The sequence below is a fragment of the Malus domestica genome, chromosome 11 (assembly GCF_042453785.1).
Source record: "Malus domestica chromosome 11, GDT2T_hap1".
Classification (NCBI taxonomy): Eukaryota; Viridiplantae; Streptophyta; class Magnoliopsida; order Rosales; family Rosaceae; genus Malus; species Malus domestica.
The window spans coordinates 23,003,439-23,023,111 of NC_091671.1; the positions used below are offsets into that span (position 1 = coordinate 23,003,439).

A 19,673-nucleotide genomic window follows, 5' to 3' on the forward strand; every position below is an offset into this window, starting at 1 on the left:
CCTAGCTAACCTTCCATCCATAAGTTTCATTCAAATTCATTTACAATCTGTTTTGTTTTACAAAGTTTGTTTTGTTTTCAAATTCGTCAAGAACCAATCTCCCATTTATTTCAAAGTGTTAGATTAGTTAGTAATCACTTTAGTTTGTGTTTTTAAGCGTTTTGATTCACCCAAATTTGTCTAAGAATCTGTTTACTTTGTTCTTGTCTTAATTTAATTATTTTCGTCCAAAATCAACCCCATCTTATTTCTTTGAGTCATATTAATTAGAACTTGTCTTAGATTATGTTTTTAAGTGTTTTAGTTCATTAGAAAACCAAAATTCGTCCAAGTTTATGTTAGAGTCCCAAAACTGCCCAGAAAGTGTTTTTAAGGCAGTTTTGAGTCTTTGGTTGCTGTTTTGAATCTTTTTGTTTATCTTAGTATTTTAAAGTATAGTTTTGCATTCTTTGAGTCTAGTTTAGTGTTTTAAACTTTGTTTTTACGTTTCTAAGTCAGTTTTCAAGTGATTTAGCAATCCCTCCTAATCCCCGGCCTAGAACGATCTCTACTTACATACTTTACTACATTTGATAAAAAGAGGGTTTAATTTGTGTGCTTATATATTTCGCATCAAATTTTTGGCGTCGTTGCCGGGGATTAGCAACTTTGCTAATCCCTTTGATTGTTTCTTTTCATTCATTTATTTTGTTGAAGTTTCTGACCTTGTTTTGTTTCTTTGTTTTTAAGGTACTAGTGCATGACTCGAAGTTCCCACCCTGTTCGTGAGCATATTTTGGACTTTGACGACGATTTTGAGAGAACTTTGAGACGAAGGAGGAACCAACAAGAGTCTAACCCATTTAGCCCGGAACCTGACCTTGAAGAACAAGTTCCAGAAGAGGAGGAGATACCCACGGCACAAGTGGGAGAAGTAGTGCAAGACATGGCCATGGACAACTGAACACTCAAGGAGCTCGCCGCTTCGGGATTAGATAATGCCACACCTTTGTGTATCCAATATCCCACGGCTGCACAAGGTAAGACCGAAGAGTTCGAGTTAAAGTCGAGTTTGCTCCACCACATTCCAAAATACCATGGGCTGTCCATGGAGGATCCGAACAAGCATTTAAAAGAATTTGAAGTGGTGTGTTCAAGCATGACTCCGGTTAACGTCGACGGAAGTATTTTGAAGATGAAGGCTTTTCCATTCTCTTTAATGGATAAAGCCAAAGATTGGTTGTACGAGTTAGCTCCCGGAACTGTCACATCTTGGGAGAGTATGAAGAGGGCGTTTTTGGAGAAGTTTTTCCCAACTTCTCGAATCATTCTCCTACGTAAAAAGATTAGTGGTATTCAGCAAGAAGAAGGTGAGTCTTTTCCTACTTATTATGAACGTTTTAAATCACTTGTTGTTTCTTGTCCACAGCATCAAATGAAGGAGGAGTTACTTCTACAATACTTTTACGAGGGGCTCCTACCACTTGAATGTCAAATGCTCGATGCCTCGGCGGGTGGAGCATTGGTGGACAAAACACCCATGGCTGCCAAGATCTTGATTGCTAATCGAGCAGTGAACGCTCAACAATACGAAGGCGTTGGCCAAAGAGGACCCCCACAGCAACAAGTGCATGAAGTAAGTTCCACACCCGATATTCATTCACAATTAGCTAATCTTACTTCTATTGTGTCTCAGATGGCCGAAGGAATGAGGATGCAAGGACCAATGGTGTGTGGCGTATGTTCTATCCAAGGACATGCCTCGGAAAAGTGCCCTCAACTCATTAAGAATGGTGGATGGGAGAGCGCTAACGCAATTGGATTTCAAGGCCAAAACCAACCGAGGAACGATCCATATTCAAACACATATAATCCAGGTTGGAGAAACCATCCAAACTTCAAGTGGAGGGAGGCCCAACAACCTCAACAACAAGGAGGCTTTAGGCAACAACCCCCGGGGTTTTTCACCAAGCCATACGCACCCCCACATGTTCCACAACAATCTGCCCCAAATGCTTCAGGTACATCTCTAGACAATGATACACTTATTAAGTTACTAACTAACTTGTCTCAGGGGCAAGAAAATCAAGCCAAAGCGATGCAAAACCAAGACAAGAGGGTGGATCATTTGGAGAAACAAATTGGGCAGATTGCAGATTTTGTAGGGAAGTTTCGAGACCAAGGCCAACTTCCTAGTTCTACCATTCCAAATCCAAAAGGAGGTTTCGAAAGTGCAAAAGCCATATTGTTGAGAAGTGGAAAAGAAGTTGGGGCAGGTCCTATACCATCAAAATTAGGTCTCAAAGAGGATGAAAACTTGCAAATTGAAGAGGAAGAAGCAAGCCTACCCACGGCAAAGGTGGTTCCACCTTTGCCGTAAGCTTCTAGTACCCCAAATCTGTCCAAATCGTCCAATAAGGGTAAGAATGTGTCAAATTCAATTCCTACTAATGTTTTTCCTTCGAATGTTCCTTTTCCTAGTAGGTTTATGCAAACAAAGAATGAGGAAGCTGAAAAGGACATCCTTGAGACATTTAGGAAAGTTCAAGTCAACATACCCCTTTTGGATGCAATCAAGCAAGTCCCGAGATATGCCAAGTTTCTAAAGGAATTGTGCACCACTAGGAAGAGGATGTCAACCAAGGAGGTTGTCAAGGTAGGTGAAAATGTATCCGCCATCTTGCAACGCAAACTACCCCCCAAATGCAAAGACCCGGGTAGTTTTACAATTCCTTGTGTCATTGGAAACACTCGCTTTGAATCTGCCATGTTAGATTTAGGTGCTTCTATAAATGTTATGCCATACTCAATTTATGCATCTATGAATTTAGGAGTGTTGAAAAATGATGGTGTAATCATACAATTGGCCGATAGATCTAACGCCTATCCAAAGGGAGTTTTGGAAGATGTTCTTGTGCAGGTAAATCACTTAATCTTTCCGGCGGATTTCTATGTTCTCGAAATGGATGAATCGGACCATACCCCTTCATTGCCCATCCTCCTTAGAAGGCCATTCATGAAGACGGCCCGGACTAAAATTGACGTGTTTAATGGAACTTTGTCCATGGAATTTTATGGGGAAGTTGTTAATTTCAATCTTTCAGATTCTATTAAGTACCCTAGTGAGGACCATTCATGTTTCTCTATTGATATAATTGACTCTTTGGCGCAAGGATATCTTGAAGATTTGAATGACGATGTGCTTGAAAAATTCATTATAAGAGGCATGGAACTCAAAACCATGGATGCAAACCATATGCTAACCCACGGCATGCATGAACCATTCCATGTCGTGGCTTATAGTGAGGAATTCATTGAGTTGGCTGCTGCCCTTGAGTCATTACCTAAGCATGGTGGTAAGTCTCCTAACTTCGATTCCATTCCCATTTCAACTAACAAGTTGCTTCCATCAATAATTCAGGCACCTGTCCTTGAACTCAAACCATTACCAAGCCATTTGAAGTACATTTTCTTGGGAGAAAATGAGACCCTACCTGCCATCATATCCTCATTCCTCACGGCACAAGAAGAAGAGAAACTAGTTCGAGTCTTGAAGGAGTACAAATCTGCCCTAGGATGGACCTTGGCCGATATCAAGGGTATAAGCCCTACAACGTGCATGCATCACATATTTCTTGAGGAGGGGGCCAAACCAACTAGAGAGGCTCAACGCCGTCTCAACCCTCCAATGATGGAAGTTGTGAAAAATGAGATAATCAAGCTCCTTGATTGTGGAGTGATCTATCCTATCTCCGATAGCCGTTGGGTTTCACCTATTCAATGCGTGCCCAAGAAATCTGGAGTGACGGTTGTTGAGAATGCGGAGAATGAGCTTGTACCCACACGAATCCAAACCGGTTGGTGAGTATGCATTGATTATAGGAAGCTAAACGCCACCACAAGGAAGGATCATTTCCCATTGCCGTTCCTAGATCAAATGCTTGAAAGGTTAGCGGGTCATTCCTTTTATTGTTTTCTTGATGGATACTCTGGTTATAATCAAATTGTCATTGCCCCGGATGATCAAGAAAAGACCACTTTTACTTGTCCCGTTGGAACGTTTGCATATCGACGCATGCCATTCGGTTTGTGCAATGCTCCTGCCACATTTCAAAGGTGTATGGTTAGCATATTTTCTGATTATGTTGAAAGGATTATTGAGATATTCATGGATGATTTTAGTGTGTTTGGTAGTTCATTTGATAATTGCTTAGATAATCTCACTTTAATCTTGAAACGTTGTGTGGAAACAAACCTTGTGTTAAATTGGGAGAAATGCCATTTTATGGTTAAACAAGGTATTGTTTTGGGTCATATAATCTCTGAAAAAGGAATTGAAGTTGATAAGTCTAAGATAGATCTTGTATGCTACTTACCCTCTCCTACTTCGGTGAGAGAGGTTCGTTCTTTTCTTGGTCATGCAGGATTCTATCGACGATTTATCAAGGACTTTTCCAAGATTGCACAACCTCTATGCCGTCTCCTACAAAAGGAAATGTCGTTTGAGTTCAACGAGGCGTGTGAGCAAGCATTCAACCATCTCAAGGACCTACTCACTCCGGCACCAATCATTGTCCCACCAGATTGGAGCCTACCGTTCGAGCTTATGTGTGATGCGTTCGATTATGCGTTAGGAGTTGTTTTGGGACAAAGGAAGGACAAGAGGCCGCATGTCATCTACTATGCCTCACGGACGTTGAATGATGCACAGTTGAACTATTCCACTACGGAAAAAGAACTTCTTGCCGTTGTTTTTGCTTTAGATAAGTTTAGATCATATTTAATTGGGACTAAAGTAATTGTTTTCACTGACCATGCAGCTTTGAAATACTTGCTCACTAAAAATGAAGCCAAACCGCGGCTAATTCGTTGGATGTTGCTACTTCAAAAGTTCGATATTGAGATTCGTGACAAGAAAGGAAGTGAGAACGTGGTGGCTGACCACCTAAGCCGCATGGTGCATAATGAGGAGTCCCTACCCATTGTCGAGACATTCCCCGATGAACAATTGTCGTCCATAAAGGTTAGTGAGCCTTGGTATGCCGATTTGGTGAACTTTTTGGTGTCAAAACAAATTCCAAGCACTTTCACTAGGCACCAACGTGATAAACTTAGGCATGATGCACGGTTTTATGTGTGGGATGATCCATATTTGTGGAAATTTTGCCCGAATCAGATTGTACGTCGATGTGTGCATGATTCTGAATTTCGTTCAATTTTAAGTTTTTGTCACACATATGCATGTGGTGGTCACTTTGGCACACAAAGAACAGCACTTAAGGTGTTACAATGTGGGTTCTATTGACCTACTATCTTTAAGGATGCTAGAACTTTTTGCTTAACATGTGATAAATGCCAAAGAATGGGTAACATAGGTGCTAGGGATCAAATGCCGCAAGTTTCTATCCTTAATGTTGAAATTTTTGATGTTTGGGGAATTGATTTTATGGGTCCCTTTCCTTCCTCGTATGGTTTCATGTATATTTTGCTTGCGGTTGATTATGTGTCGAAGTGGGTGGAAGCTAAAGCCACCCGGACTAATGACTCTAAAGTGGTTGCAGATTTTATTAGAACTAACATTTTTGCAAGGTTTGGCATGCCACGTGTCATCATAAGTGATAGAGGATCGCACTTCTGCAACCGGACCATAGAGGCGTTATTGAGGAAATACAATGTCAACCATAGGGTTTCTACACCTTACCATCCTCAAACGAATGGCCAAGCCGAGGTTTCCAACCGTGAGATCAAACAAATTCTAGAGAAGACCGTTGGGCCTACAAGGAAGGATTGGAGCTTACGGTTAGATGATGCACTTTGGGCATATCGTACGGCGTACAAGACACCCATTGGAATGTCCCCATTTTGGCTCATCTATGGCAAGCCGTGCCATCTCCCTGTTGAATTGGAACACAAAGCTCATTGGGCCGTCAAGAAGTTCAATATGGACCTAAATGCCGCAGGGAGTCATAGGAAGTTGCAACTAAATGAACTTGATGAGATAAGGCATGAAGCGTACGAGAATGCGAGCATTTACAAGGAGAAGACCAAAGTTTTCCATGATAAGATGATTCGAGGCAAAACATTCTCAATAGGGCAGAAAGTGCTATTGTTCAATTCCCGTCTACGGTTATTTCCCGGTAAGTTACATTCTAAGTGGATTGGTGATGCGAGAATTACTTGACACACAAATTAAACCCTCTTTTTGACAATTGTAGTATAGATGTAAGTAGGGTATCGTTCTAGGCCGGGGATTAGGAGGGATTGCTAATCTATTCTAAATTAATTTAAAAATATTAAACAAGACTCAAGGACACAAAACTAGGCTAAAAACTCTAATAACTCGAAACACACTTAAAATGACTCAAAATAATGAAAACAATTAAATTAAACACTAGGAACTGAAATGGACGGAAATTAAATTAAAAGACTAACAATAAAGAAAACTAAATAAATAATATAATTTAATAATGGATGGGTGTTTGGTTTTGATGAAAAATAAATTAAACTTAATTAAATTACAGAATTGACAAAAACATGAAATTAAGGTGAAATGATAAATGACGGACTAGCTAGAGGGTTCTTCTCCACACATGACACATATGCAACCTAAATTGATTTTCAGTTGTTCTTTCAATAAATTGTGAATTTCAATACTCCAGATTAACCGTGAACAGCACTTTTTTAACCCTCAGTTTTTCCACAAGTTATTGGGTTGGATGATTGCATACGACAACCCAAAACATTCCCTACAAGTTCCCTACATGAATTGCATAATAGAGATACAAGCAAGAATCATTAAGTTCTATGAAAAACATAAGCATTGACGAGACATTCGTAACTATGAAAAGCATGATACTCTTGCCAAGAATTTACTTAACGTGATTGTGACTAGCAACCTTTACTACTTGTGAAAATAAGTTCATAACGATTAGGTGAAATTCACTTATATTCTAGCATCAAATTCATGCATGTAAATTAAGCGTGCACTCTCAACCAACATACACAAATCAGTTTTTATACGAACGGATAAGTAAATTGAAATCACAACTTATGAAATCACAACCGAAGGTAATCAATTCATATTACAGATATAATCATGGCTTTGAATTAACCTCTAGCCAAAATCAATTTATTTACACATTATTAAAAATAGAAATAAAATAGAAGTTTTAGAAAGATTTAACCGAGAGAGAGAAGGCTTGCAGCTTCTGTCCACCTGACGTTGTCTCTGTCCTCCTCCCATCCGCGCTACTCTCTTCTAACCTCTCTGACCTCCCTCTATTTTCTTTCTATTTTCTGTCCCTCACGCTGCCCAAAGGCAGCTTTCTGCTCTCCAATTCCTGTTCCGTGTGCTTTTCTTCACACGCTGCCAAGGCAGCCCTCTCTCCTTTGCTCTCTCCACTCTCACGCTGCCCAAAAGGGCAGCTCCCTGTGCTCACCATGTCCCTTGCGTCTCTGCGAGCTGCCCAAAGGCAGCTCCCCCTTTTTCTTCTCGTTTCTCCCCCAAGACCGCCCCCTTATATCTCCTGCTTCTGACAGTCTCCCCGCGCTGGCACTGAAGCTTTGCTGCTTCTCTCTGACCTCCTGCCCTCTCGTGTTCTCTCCAGCTGCAAAGGCAGCTTTTGGTTCTTTTTTTATTCCTTTCTTCACCCTCCCACGATGTAAACCAGCTGTTCCGTCTGTTGCCTTAAACAAAAGGCAATGATTTCTTTTCAAAGCCCCCAAGGCCACCAGTGGAAACCCCATCATTGATGTCCCCCGTGCTCTCCACTTTCTTCTCTAATTTCTTTGCTATTTTCTGCAAATTAAGTGGAATCCCCACTTTTCTGGCAAAGCCACGCACCTTTATTTTCATTTAGTTTCTAGCAGCCTCACGTAGCAGAAAAATAAGTTCTTTTAATCATGTTACTCCTACAAACACAAAATATCAAAAGTATCATAAATACTTAAAGCTTCCAACTAAATTAGACAAGAGAAGACATATAAAAGGATGAAATATAAAGTTTAAATATTGGTTTATCATTTAGCGTCACAATGGATTAGCAATATTGTAATTTAAATTTGCTTTTGACGAATTTATTACATAAAATTTAACTTGTTCTATTTTTATTTTCTTTGCATAACAAATCCTATAAACACAAAAATAACGTAAATAGCTCAAAAATATAAGGAACTAACTAAGAAAAGACGAGTGAATTTGAAGTAAAAATATATATAAATATGATCCGATCAAATACCCCCATACTTAGCTTTTGCTAGTCCTCGAGCAAAACAAAGAAAACATGAAAAAGTACTAACATGAAAAACATTAGCTTCCGTCTATGTGACCCTCATAGAATATCATTTGAGAACATAAATCATCAAGAACCATGGCTAGCACCAAACAAAATAATCCAAGTTCATCTTCCTAATTCAAATATTAGCAGTAATCTTTAAATCATCCTTGAAGTGTAGTGTGTGAGATAGCCATGCTAATGCAATTTCAAGTTTTTATTTTTAAAATCATCATATGCAAACTAGCGACCTTCTCACTGGATATGCACTCAATCACACATGTGTTTAGTTTTAATGTGTTTCGCTCAAAGAATCAAATGTGAAATTTCTACCATAAGCTTGCATAAAGATCACTTCTCCACAGTCATAATTGCAAAACTTAAATCAAGAGGACTTTTATTGGATGTAATGAGGCTTAGGGATAGGGTTATTGAAATGAAAGAATAGGAAAACACAAGTTCCAAGCTACATTGCAAGCAATTCTTTTGTCTAGATTTATAAGAACTCAAGCTCTCCAACGATTCTTCTGATACCTCCAATCACACCCTTAAACTGAAACTTTAAAAACTTTTTATTTTCTTTGTATATAATCTTTCTTTTTCTTTTCTTTTCTATTTTTTTTTTATTTTTTTATTTATTTTTTTATTTTTTTTATTTTATACAAACATGAAATACCCCCACACTTATTCTTTTGCCAAACACCCTCAAAGTACTTCACAACCGTTTCTCATAAGACAATCTCACATTGCTCACTAGCTTGCTTGGAAAGGGTAAGGAAAAAAAATGTTTCAGGTATAAGGGTAGACATATCTGGTGATAAGAAATAAAAGGCTCAACAAACACGGCTCAAATTGGCAATCTAATGATATCATTTTTCTTTGGGAAACATGGTTATTTGGGCCATAGTGGTAAACCTAATGCCTCTATCATTTCCAAATTCATGCAATCAATGACAAACATTTCGAAAGATCGTTACGCAAGTTCTAGAGATGTATCTCACATAAGTTCATCACACATAAAAAAATAGGAGTGTATGAAAAATGCACACACTTTCAATCGGCTCAAAAACTCACATAGGATGTATATGGTCACTAAATTCACATATGAAGCTTTAAGTCATACTTTAGTTTCACATTAACAAGGCTATGTGCATTTGGTTTTTCAAAGATGATCAAACATGTACAAAACTAACAAGAGAATTAGGAATTTCACAAAACACATGTTAACTAAGTTCTTGATGATCATGGTTCAAATTTTATCCAGTTATATCATTGGGTCGGGAAACTAACAAAAATCTAATTCAACACAATAAGGAAAACAAGACAATATTTTTGGATATTTTTTTTTTTTATAGAGAAAACAAAACTAATTAAGAAAATAAAAAGCAACAACACAGAAACAAATGAAACCAGTTCGAAGTTGAAGGTACAAAAAAATTTTAATTTGGTCATTTTTATACCCTTTACCCCCACACTTAAACTAGACATTGTCCCCAATGTTAGAAAACACTATAATGCAAATAAAAATAAAATAAATAAATAATAAGAAACAAAATAAAGCAATTGGACTGAAAACTTCCCTAGTTTGCAGAAAAATCAAGCGATGACCCCCAAGCTAAAATTCTGCAATCAACTTCAAGGGTGGAAATAACCAAAAGTTCCTGCAAAGAAAAGAAATAATTCAGTTAAGTAACGCAAGAAAATAAAATAATAATAAAAAAATAAATAATAAAAAAAAATGCAAACGAAAAAATTGAAAATCACGATAAAAGACAATGAAAAGAACTAATAAGTAATCATTGGTCGTGCTTGTTGACTTTCCACAGCTTTCCTCTTGAACAGGGTGACACTTAGCTTTTTACTTGCAAGTTATGATTTGATGATATTGTACGGCGAAGCTTTGCTCTTTGGTTAAGTTGCAGTTCCTTATTTGTTCTCCAAGCAGATGTGGCAGTCTCTCTAGTTCCTCAGTTCGGACTCCTTCCGCTGGGATGATTGTGCAAGCTGCATTCTTCTCTGCTTGTTTCTTCTGCACAACGGGCAGGCACGAGGGAAAGGTGTTGGTCCTTATTTCTTTCTTCAATCTTTCCAAGTGCCCACCTCTTGCTTTCTTTCTCCTTGTCCCTAGCTGAATTGTCTCCACATGCTTCGAGGTATCATTTTCACTTCCCTTACTGTCCCCCAGGCAGATGTGGTAGACGAAGAGAAAGCATAAAATGATGAAGATGAGTACTCGAGAGCAAGGCTAGGTAAGCAATCAGGAAGGGGTTCCAGGCAGTTGGCTCCAGATCGGAAGATTGATACCAAATGCTGGCTGATTGCTCTCTTTCTCCTTGTCGGAAAACAAAGACAAGGAGAAGGACATGGAGAAAGCATGATATGAGATACTCTTGCTTTCAACCTTTATGATATGAAATACTTTTGCTTTGAATGGGTTGTTCGCAGGAGTATCCCAAGGAATGAGGAACACAGAATGACTCGAGAGGATTCTTTGGGAATGCATTTTCGGATATGAAGAAGTGTTGAAAGGGTGTGCTGAAAGAGTGTGCTTTTGCTGTGGAAGGCGAAGGTAGAAACTTATAGGACTTGTCTTCACAACCGGAACTGTTCTCTCACTTAGTGTCGGCAGCCGGTGGATGGATGAATAGTACAAATTACGCGCTTTCTGACAAAGCTGCCCGTAATTTCCGCAAAGCTGCCAGTTGCATGTGACAAATGCTGACTAGGCTGAGAGAGACAGATGGTTGGAATCGGCACTTCGACAGACTGCCCGTGATTTTCGCAGAGCTGAGTTTGCGTGTGACGGGTGACAACACGTCTGGACGAATTGATCTTGCAAAATCCGGGGTTCGGCTCGTGGTTTCTGAGCAAGCCCAGCCTTTAAGAAATGAAACGCCTCTTTTGAGAAAAGAATCCGGCTTTTGAGAACGGAAACTCCTCTTTTGAGAAAAGAATCCGGCTTTTGAGAAAGGAGCCCCGACTCTTCGATTTGCGAGAGGACGCTTCTTTGAGGAGCGCCTCTTTGATTTCTTCTTTTTATAGAGGCGTTAATTTTGTTCCTCAACACACTTGAGTACCCTCCTGTAAACACTCCCTTCTTGCACTTGTTTAATCTTGATCATTCCGACTCTCTTCTTTCTTCACCACCTCTGAAAAATGTCTGGCCCTTCTGATCGTCGTTTTGACTTGAACATTGGTGAAGAGGTAGCTCCGCCTTCACCAGACAACATATGGCGGCCATCCTTCATATCCCCTACCGGTCCCCTTACCGTGGGGGATTCGGTGATGAAAAATGATATGACAGCTGCGGTGGTGGCCCGGAACCTTGTCACCCCAAGAGATAACAGACTGCTCGCTAGGCGGTCTGATGAATTGGCGGTTAAGGAGTCTCTGGCTCTTAGCGTGCAGTGTGCCGGTTCCGTGTCCAACATGGCCCAACGCCTATTTGCCCGAACCCGTCATGTTGAATCGTTGGTGGCTGAAATACAGAGTCTCAAAGATGAGATTAAAGGACTCAAGCATGAAAATAAACAATTGCACAAGCTCGCACACAGCTATGCCACCAGCATGAAGAGGAAGATTGACCAGATGCAGGACACTGATGGTCAAATTTTACTTGATCATCGGAGGTTTGTGGGTTTGTTCCAACTGCATCTGCCTTCGTCTTCTGGAGCGGCACCGCGTAGTGAAGCTCCAACTGATCAACCTCTGCCGCCTCCTCCTTCTGTGGCCCAGCCGACTGCTGAAGCCCCGCCTACTGCTGAAGCACCACCCGACCAATGAATACTATTAGTTTACATCATTGTAAAATATTTGTACTTTTTTTTTTTTTTTTTTTTTTTTTAATTTTTTTAAATTTTTTTTTTTTTTAATTTTTTTTATGTATTTTTTTTTTTTTCATTAATTTTAAATTTTATCTTTTTTTTTTTTTTTATATGTAAATTAATGTAAAGAGACTTTGGTTAATCTTCCCCCACACTTAAACTAAATAACACAAACTCACAGAAATCAACCAAATAACACAACTAACTAAACAAAACAAAATGAAAACAGTAAAGATAAGGGTGGAAGAATGCAAAGCTGATTGGGTTAGTGATTCCAAAGTCTCCCTTCGTTGAATGCTTGGGTTGCCTCCCAAGAAGCGCTTGATTTAACGTCTTTAGCCGGACGCATCTTTCCTTTAAATTTCCCTCGGCTCCATTTGAATCTAAAATCAAAGAAAGAAAAATAAATCAAATATCAAAAGTAAAATACACAAACACCAATATAAACATAAATCAAATATCAAAAGTAAAATACACAAACACCAATATAAACATAAACAAAAACAAAAATAAAAGGATTAGCAAAGTTGCTAATCCCCGGCAACGGCGCCAAAATTTGATGCGAGAATTACTTGACACACAAATTAAACCCTCTTTTTGACAATTGTAGTATAGATGTAAGTAGGGTATCGTTCTAGGCCGGGGATTAGGAGGGATTGCTAATCTATTCTAAATTAATTTAAAAATATTAAACAAGACTCAAGGACACAAAACTAGGCTAAAAACTCTAATAACTCGAAACACACTTAAAATGACTCAAAATAATGAAAACAATTAAATTAAACACTAGGAACTGAAATGGACGGAAATTAAATTAAAAGACTAACAATAAAGAAAACTAAATAAATAATATAATTTAATAATGGATGGGTGTTTGGTTTTGATGAAAAATAAATTAAACTTAATTAAATTACAGAATTGACAAAAACATGAAATTAAGGTGAAATGATAAATGACGGACTAGCTAGAGGGTTCTTCTCCACACATGACACATATGCAACCTAAATTGATTTTCAGTTGTTCTTTCAATAAATTGTGAATTTCAATACTCCAGATTAACCGTGAACAGCACTTTTTTAACCCTCAGTTTTTCCACAAGTTATTGGGTTGGATGATTGCATACGACAACCCAAAACATTCCCTACAAGTTCCCTACATGAATTGCATAATAGAGATACAAGCAAGAATCATTAAGTTCTATGAAAAACATAAGCATTGACGAGACATTCGTAACTATGAAAAGCATGATACTCTTGCCAAGAATTTACTTAACGTGATTGTGACTAGCAACCTTTACTACTTGTGAAAATAAGTTCATAACGATTAGGTGAAATTCACTTATATTCTAGCATCAAATTCATGCATGTAAATTAAGCGTGCACTCTCAACCAACATACACAAATCAGTTTTTATACGAACGGATAAGTAAATTGAAATCACAACTTATGAAATTGATGTGAAAATTTCTTGACACACAAATTAAACCCTCTTTTTGACAATTGTAGTATAGATGTAAGTAGGGTATCGTTCTAGGCCGGGGATTAGGAGGGATTGCTAATCTATCCTAAATTAATTTAAAAATATTAAACAAGACTCAAGGATACAAAACTAGGCTAAAAACTCTAATAACTCGAAACACACTTAAAATGACTCAAAATAATGAAAATGATCTTATTAAACACTAAGAACTGAAATGGACGGAAATTGAATTAAAAGACTAACAATAAAGAAAACTAACTAAATAATATAATTTAATAATGGATGGGTGTTTGGTTTTGATGAAAAGTAAATTAAACTTAATTAAATTACAGAATTGACAAAAACATAAAATTAAGGTAAAATGATAAATGACAGACTAGCTAGAGGGTTCTTCTCCACACATGTTATACTTGCATACAAAATGATTTCCAGTTGTTCTTTTAATAAATTGTGAATCTCAATACTCCAGATTAACCGTGAACAGCACTTTTTTAATCTTCAAGTTTTCCTTAAGTTATTGAATTGGACGGAAAAACGCATACAACAATTCAAAACATTCTTCAAAAGTCCCCTATGTCACAGCCCGTCCCGGAATTTTAATTCCGAGGACATGAAAAGACGAAAATGCCCTTAAACGGGACTAAGGGGCGAAAATTTAACAATTTGGATTGAGTTGGACACGTGGGATCCCCACACCCCCTCAATCCTCTCCCTATTTTCTGCATACTGTCTCTCTCTCTCCTCCCTCACGAATCTCTCTCTCTCTGTCACTCTTCTTCTCCGTTCGAACAAACCAACCACAAAACAACCTTAAACTTCCACCAACGACGGAGTTAAGACCACCATCGAACTCCTGGAGACTCCACGATCACGTAGACACCAATTTCAGGTAAGTTTTACTTCGGAAAACCTAGATTCTAAACTCCCGTGAAAGTGCACTGTTCATGATCTTCGAATTGACTTTGTTTTAGGACAATCCAAGCTCACAGTGAGCTTAGTGAGGTTCCAAGGAAGCTCGGAGTGCTTCGTTGGAAGTTTTTGGACGTAAGAACACGGAGATCGATAAGTTCAAAGTTTGGCCGGAGCTTTCGAGGCATTTTCCGGCGAATCCCCGGCGAGTTAGGCGTCGAGGTAGGTATCAATCTCTTCGTCTCGTCAAGTACTACAACTTTCCTTTTTGTTTCACTCAATTTTGGTTTTGCGCCCCTCCAGGTTCAGGAATCACAAAGGTGTGGTGACTACGAGGAATTCGACGGTGTTCTGACAGATTGGACAAAATTAGGACTCACCTTCGGGTGTATCAATTTAAATTGTATCTTAAAGCTTCCGTACTGTGCAAATGGTTACGTCACTCTCACGTGACGGCCAGCATGCCCTCCTTCGGGACGGGGTGTGTCAGTTGGTATCAGAGCATGGTTGCAATCTTGGACATCTTGAGAAGTTTCTAGTGAATTCTGTCAGAACTACACCGCCTCGTAGCAAACCACGTAGTTAGAGGAATTTAGTCTCCCTAATATAGCGGTTTAGGGGAAACTATTACAATGGTGATTCAGTATATTATCAAAAGGGACATTTTAAGACGGATTATGAGTCGAATTTGAATCACCTTATGAAATGATGAACCTGAGGGAGCGAAGTAACGGTTTAACCATTTGGAAAAGATGTTTCGGATTATGCAAGTCAAAGGAATCTTCCTTCTGACAAGGGGTCGAGATGACTACCTGGTTTGAGTTATGAACGTGTATCCTGATGGAAGCAGGAGTATTAATTGTTGTCACCGGAGGAACAGCCGATTTAAAATTGTTTAAGGACTTGTTTAAGGAAAAGTTTATCCCTCCGGCATTTATCGATGGTAGTAAACAAGAGTTTACAAATATGAGACAAGGAAGGTGATGATCGAGGGATATTATAGAAAGTTTTCAGACTTGCCTTGTTCCATCCAGATATTGTTGTTATTGGTGGAGGTGTTATGTTGTTTTAAGCTGGGTGGCAAAAAGGGAAGTGGTATTTTGGGTGACCACTATCCATTATACTTCTTACCAGGAATATACGAGATGCTGTTGAGTCTTGAGGACTCTGAGAACATGATCAACGAGAATAAAGAAGAATAAGAAATGAATGGGAATTAAAAGAAGACGATAAAGTTAATGATTCGTCATATCAAGGAGATAGAAAGATTCAGAGCTTCGAAAGAAGTGAAGCTAGAGTTAATTCTTCCAGCTGAGGTTTTAATGTCGCTGGTCAGAGTAAAAGTGATGGATATACTGGTAATCCCAGATATTTGAGACAAGGTGTCTCGAGTAAAGGAAATGTACTTTGTGCAGCAGGTACAAAATTAACACTTTGGGAAGTGTGAAATTAATGAATGTGTTTATGTGAACAGAGGGGACACAGAATTGTGAATCGTCCCTATAATCAGTTGTACCCAACAGTTTTCTATGACATCATAGTGTTGATTCAGCAGAGTTATGGATTTAGTAGTTTGGTCGGATTGACCGTGAGTACAGAGAGATTTGATGAGTTATATGTTCAGCCGTACAGACCATGAGAAGTGGATTCGATTGACACATGAGAAATTGGTGAGTTATAGGCTCGGCCGTACCGACCACGCGGAGTGGATCCGGCCGACGTATTATTGAGATAATTGTTGAATCAGCCGTACAGGTCATTCTAGTTGACTTCGACTGATATATTTCTTATTATGTATGTTATTACCTAGAGAGTAGTAAATAAATGTAGTTGAGACGAGTATATGTATTTTACATTGAGTGACAAAATAGTAATGTTATATCTTTGAGAGTGGTTGCCTACTTATCGAGACAACGATGATTTATCAGTATTGCGGGCTGCAGACCGTAATATTAATAACTCATTCGTGGATTCGTTAAGCAAGCAAACCGGTAGGTTATTTTATGCTAGTGTTGTACTTACTTAGAATGTTCAGTAATAATAGAATATATATTGTATCAATTAATTTTATTCCATTAGAGTGATTGTTTATAGTTGTGACTAGATGGAATGTTACGGGAAACCAGTTACTTTCCATCGAGTTGATTAATTAGAGGTTACTTTGGTGGGTATACAAAGTGAAGTGAGTTCAACCATTATTTATGCTGTGAAAGCAAAGAGATTGTTTTGAAAGGCTGCCCAAAAATACTTAGCTCATGTGGTGCTAAATGATGTTGTTTGGAGAAGTGTGAAAAATGAAAAAGGGGTTAGACTTTCTTGATGTCTTCCTTGAAAGTATACCTGGATTGCCTTCAGGCAGAGATATGAGGTTCACTATTGATTTGTTGCCAGGTATAAATTTATGTTAAAGATTGGTTCATGATGAGTTAAGGGAAATGGAAATTTAGTTGAAAGAATTGGTTGATAAAAGTTTTATTCAACCTAGTACAACGCTTTGGGGGAGCCCCAGTTTGTTGGTGAGGAAGAAAATGGACTTAGAGATTGTTCATTGATTATAGACAATGGAGTCGGGTAACGATTAAGAACCGTTATCCATGGTAATGTACTGATGTTTATTTAACCAGCTCAGAAGTAATTGCGAAGATTCAAAGATTGAATTGAGATCTGGTTACTACCAATTGAATATTATAAGTGACGTTGATCATAAGATGGTTTTCTGGACTTGTTATGGTCCTTATGAAGTTTGGTGATGCTATGTGGATACTCATGCTGTTTTATGAGTTGATGGATGAAGTATTCCAATAATGCCTTGATAGATTGATATCATTTTTATTGAAGATATTCTGGCATATTCTGAGCCAGAGCAGAGCATGTAAACGTATTAAGTCGGTGAACCAAAAATTGAGAGAACGTTGGTTGTATGCTAAGTAGCAAATGCTAAAGTTAGACGAATCAGGTGGCATTCTGAGATTTGTTATATATTCTTAAGGTATTCAAGTGAATCCTTAAAAGATAGCAGAAATTGAGAAATTGGAACAACCACGAGCTGTAATTGAGATTCAGAATTTCTTAGCTTACCAGGCTATCTTGGATGGTTGTGAAAGATTTTTCAGTCATTGCTTTGTCATTGACGAGACTGTCGAGAAAAGAGGTTATGTATGAGTGGGAAGGAAATTGTGAGCAAAGGATTCAACAACTGAAGTATTTCCTCACTCATGCACGTATTTTGGTATTCCCAGAGAATAGTGGTAATCATAAATTTTTAGTGATGTTTCTTGAATGGTATTGGATGCATGTTGATGCAAATGTTAGGGTGATTGCATACGTTTCACGATAAATGGAATCTCATAAGATGAATTACCCTACGGGTGACTTAGAAATCATGATTACCATTCTTGCTGTGAAGTTATGAAGGCATTATATTTGGTAAGAGTGCAAGATTTTTACGAATCCAAAAAGTCTTCAATATCCATTACTTGGAAGGATTTTGATATGAGGCAGCGAAAGTGAATTGTATTGCTTAATGAACATGATTGTACGATCAGGATGATCGTAAAGTTTGTTCTAACTGAAGCACTTGGTGAGAAGACTACAGTAAGATTAATGTCTGGCACGTTTGCCAAGAGTATCATCTTGTGGATTGAAAACCAACGGAAGAAAAATTAAGAATGGAAGATCGAGAAGAAGTTATACTTGTTAAATTTCAAGTTAGGCCTGTTTGGTAAGGTCGTACTTGAAACTTAAATGCTTGACGAAGAAATTTAAGAATTAACCAAGGTAGAGAAAGAAGGTAAGTTAAATCCTAAGTTAATCGGACTTAAGTGATTATCGAAAAGTTGGTGAAGTTGCTTACAAGCTTGTGATGCCCTCAGAATTGGTTAAGGTGCAAAACATATTTTATGATTCGATGCGTTGTCACTAGGTGGCAGATTCGTCACATGAGATTCTGGTGTAACTATTGAGAATTAAATTGGATTCGACTTGATAAGGAATCAAGGACGACTTTGGATTGGAAAAAGAAGGTCCTGAGAATTAAGACAGAGTAAGTAGTAAAAGCTTTGTGAAGGAAATCATTCAGTAGAAAAGTATGTGGGAGAAAGAGAATCGGATGAGAAAGATTTACCCGAAGCTATTGTTGGAGTATGGTTGATTTAGTTGGTTGCTGGAATTTCGGGGACGAAATTCTATAAGGAGGGAAGATTGTCACAGCCCGTCCCGGAATTTTAATTCCGAGGACATGAAAAGACGAAAATGCCCTTAAACGGGACTAAGGGGCGAAAATTTAACAATTTGGATTGAGTTGGACACGTGGGATCCCCACACCCCCTCAATCCTCTCCCTATTTTCTGCATACTGTCTCTCTCTCTCCTCCCTCACGAATCTCTCTCTCTCTGTCACTCTTCTTCTCCGTTCGAACAAACCAACCACAAAACAACCTTAAACTTCCACCAACGACGGAGTTAAGACCACCATCGAACTCCTGGAGACTCCACGATCACGTAGACACCAATTTCAGGTAAGTTTTACTTCGGAAAACCTAGATTCTAAACTCCCGTGAAAGTGCACTGTTCATGATCTTCGAATTGACTTTGTTTTAGGACAATCCAAGCTCACAGTGAGCTTAGTGAGGTTCCAAGGAAGCTCGGAGTGCTTCGTTGGAAGTTTTTGGACGTAAGAACACGGAGATCGATAAGTTCAAAGTTTGGCCGGAGCTTTCGAGGCATTTTCCGGCGAATCCCCGGCGAGTTAGGCGTCGAGGTAGGTATCAATCTCTTCGTCTCGTCAAGTACTACAACTTTCCTTTTTGTTTCACTCAATTTTGGTTTTGCGCCCCTCCAGGTTCAGGAATCACAAAGGTGTGGTGACTACGAGGAATTCGACGGTGTTCTGACAGATTGGACAAAATTAGGACTCACCTTCGGGTGTATCAATTTAAATTGTATCTTAAAGCTTCCGTACTGTGCAAATGGTTACGTCACTCTCACGTGACGGCCAGCATGCCCTCCTTCGGGACGGGGTGTGTCACCCTACGTGAAAAGCACAATAGCGATACAATCAAAGATCATTAAACTTTGTGAAAACTATAAGTATTGACGAGACATTCGTAACTATGAAAAGCATGATACTCTTGCCAAGAATTTACTTAACGTGATTGTGACTAGCAACCTTTACTACTTGTGAAAATAAGTTCATAACGATTAGGTGAAAT

At 38.6% G+C, this 19,673-nt stretch overlaps 3 long non-coding RNA genes across 4 annotated transcripts in view; 2 read left to right on the top strand and 1 right to left on the bottom strand.

Moving 5' to 3' along the window:
• Window positions 1–12,444: 12,444 nt before the first annotated feature.
• The window catches only part of LOC139189096 (uncharacterized), a 30,893-nt gene continuing 23,664 nt past the window's right edge, over window positions 12,445–19,673 (bottom strand). For both annotated transcript variants that reach the window (XR_011572606.1, XR_011572605.1), the window contains exon 4: window positions 12,445–12,459. This is a non-coding gene — a long non-coding RNA (uncharacterized lncRNA). The remainder of the gene's footprint in view (window positions 12,460–19,673) is intronic.
• LOC139189094 (uncharacterized) lies at window positions 14,254–14,614 on the top strand. Its single transcript, XR_011572597.1, has 2 exons — window positions 14,254–14,444; window positions 14,527–14,614. It is a non-coding gene; the product is annotated as an uncharacterized lncRNA (long non-coding RNA).
• On the top strand, window positions 18,790–19,150 carry LOC139189095 (uncharacterized). The gene is made up of 2 exons (XR_011572598.1): window positions 18,790–18,980; window positions 19,063–19,150. It is a non-coding gene; the product is annotated as an uncharacterized lncRNA (long non-coding RNA).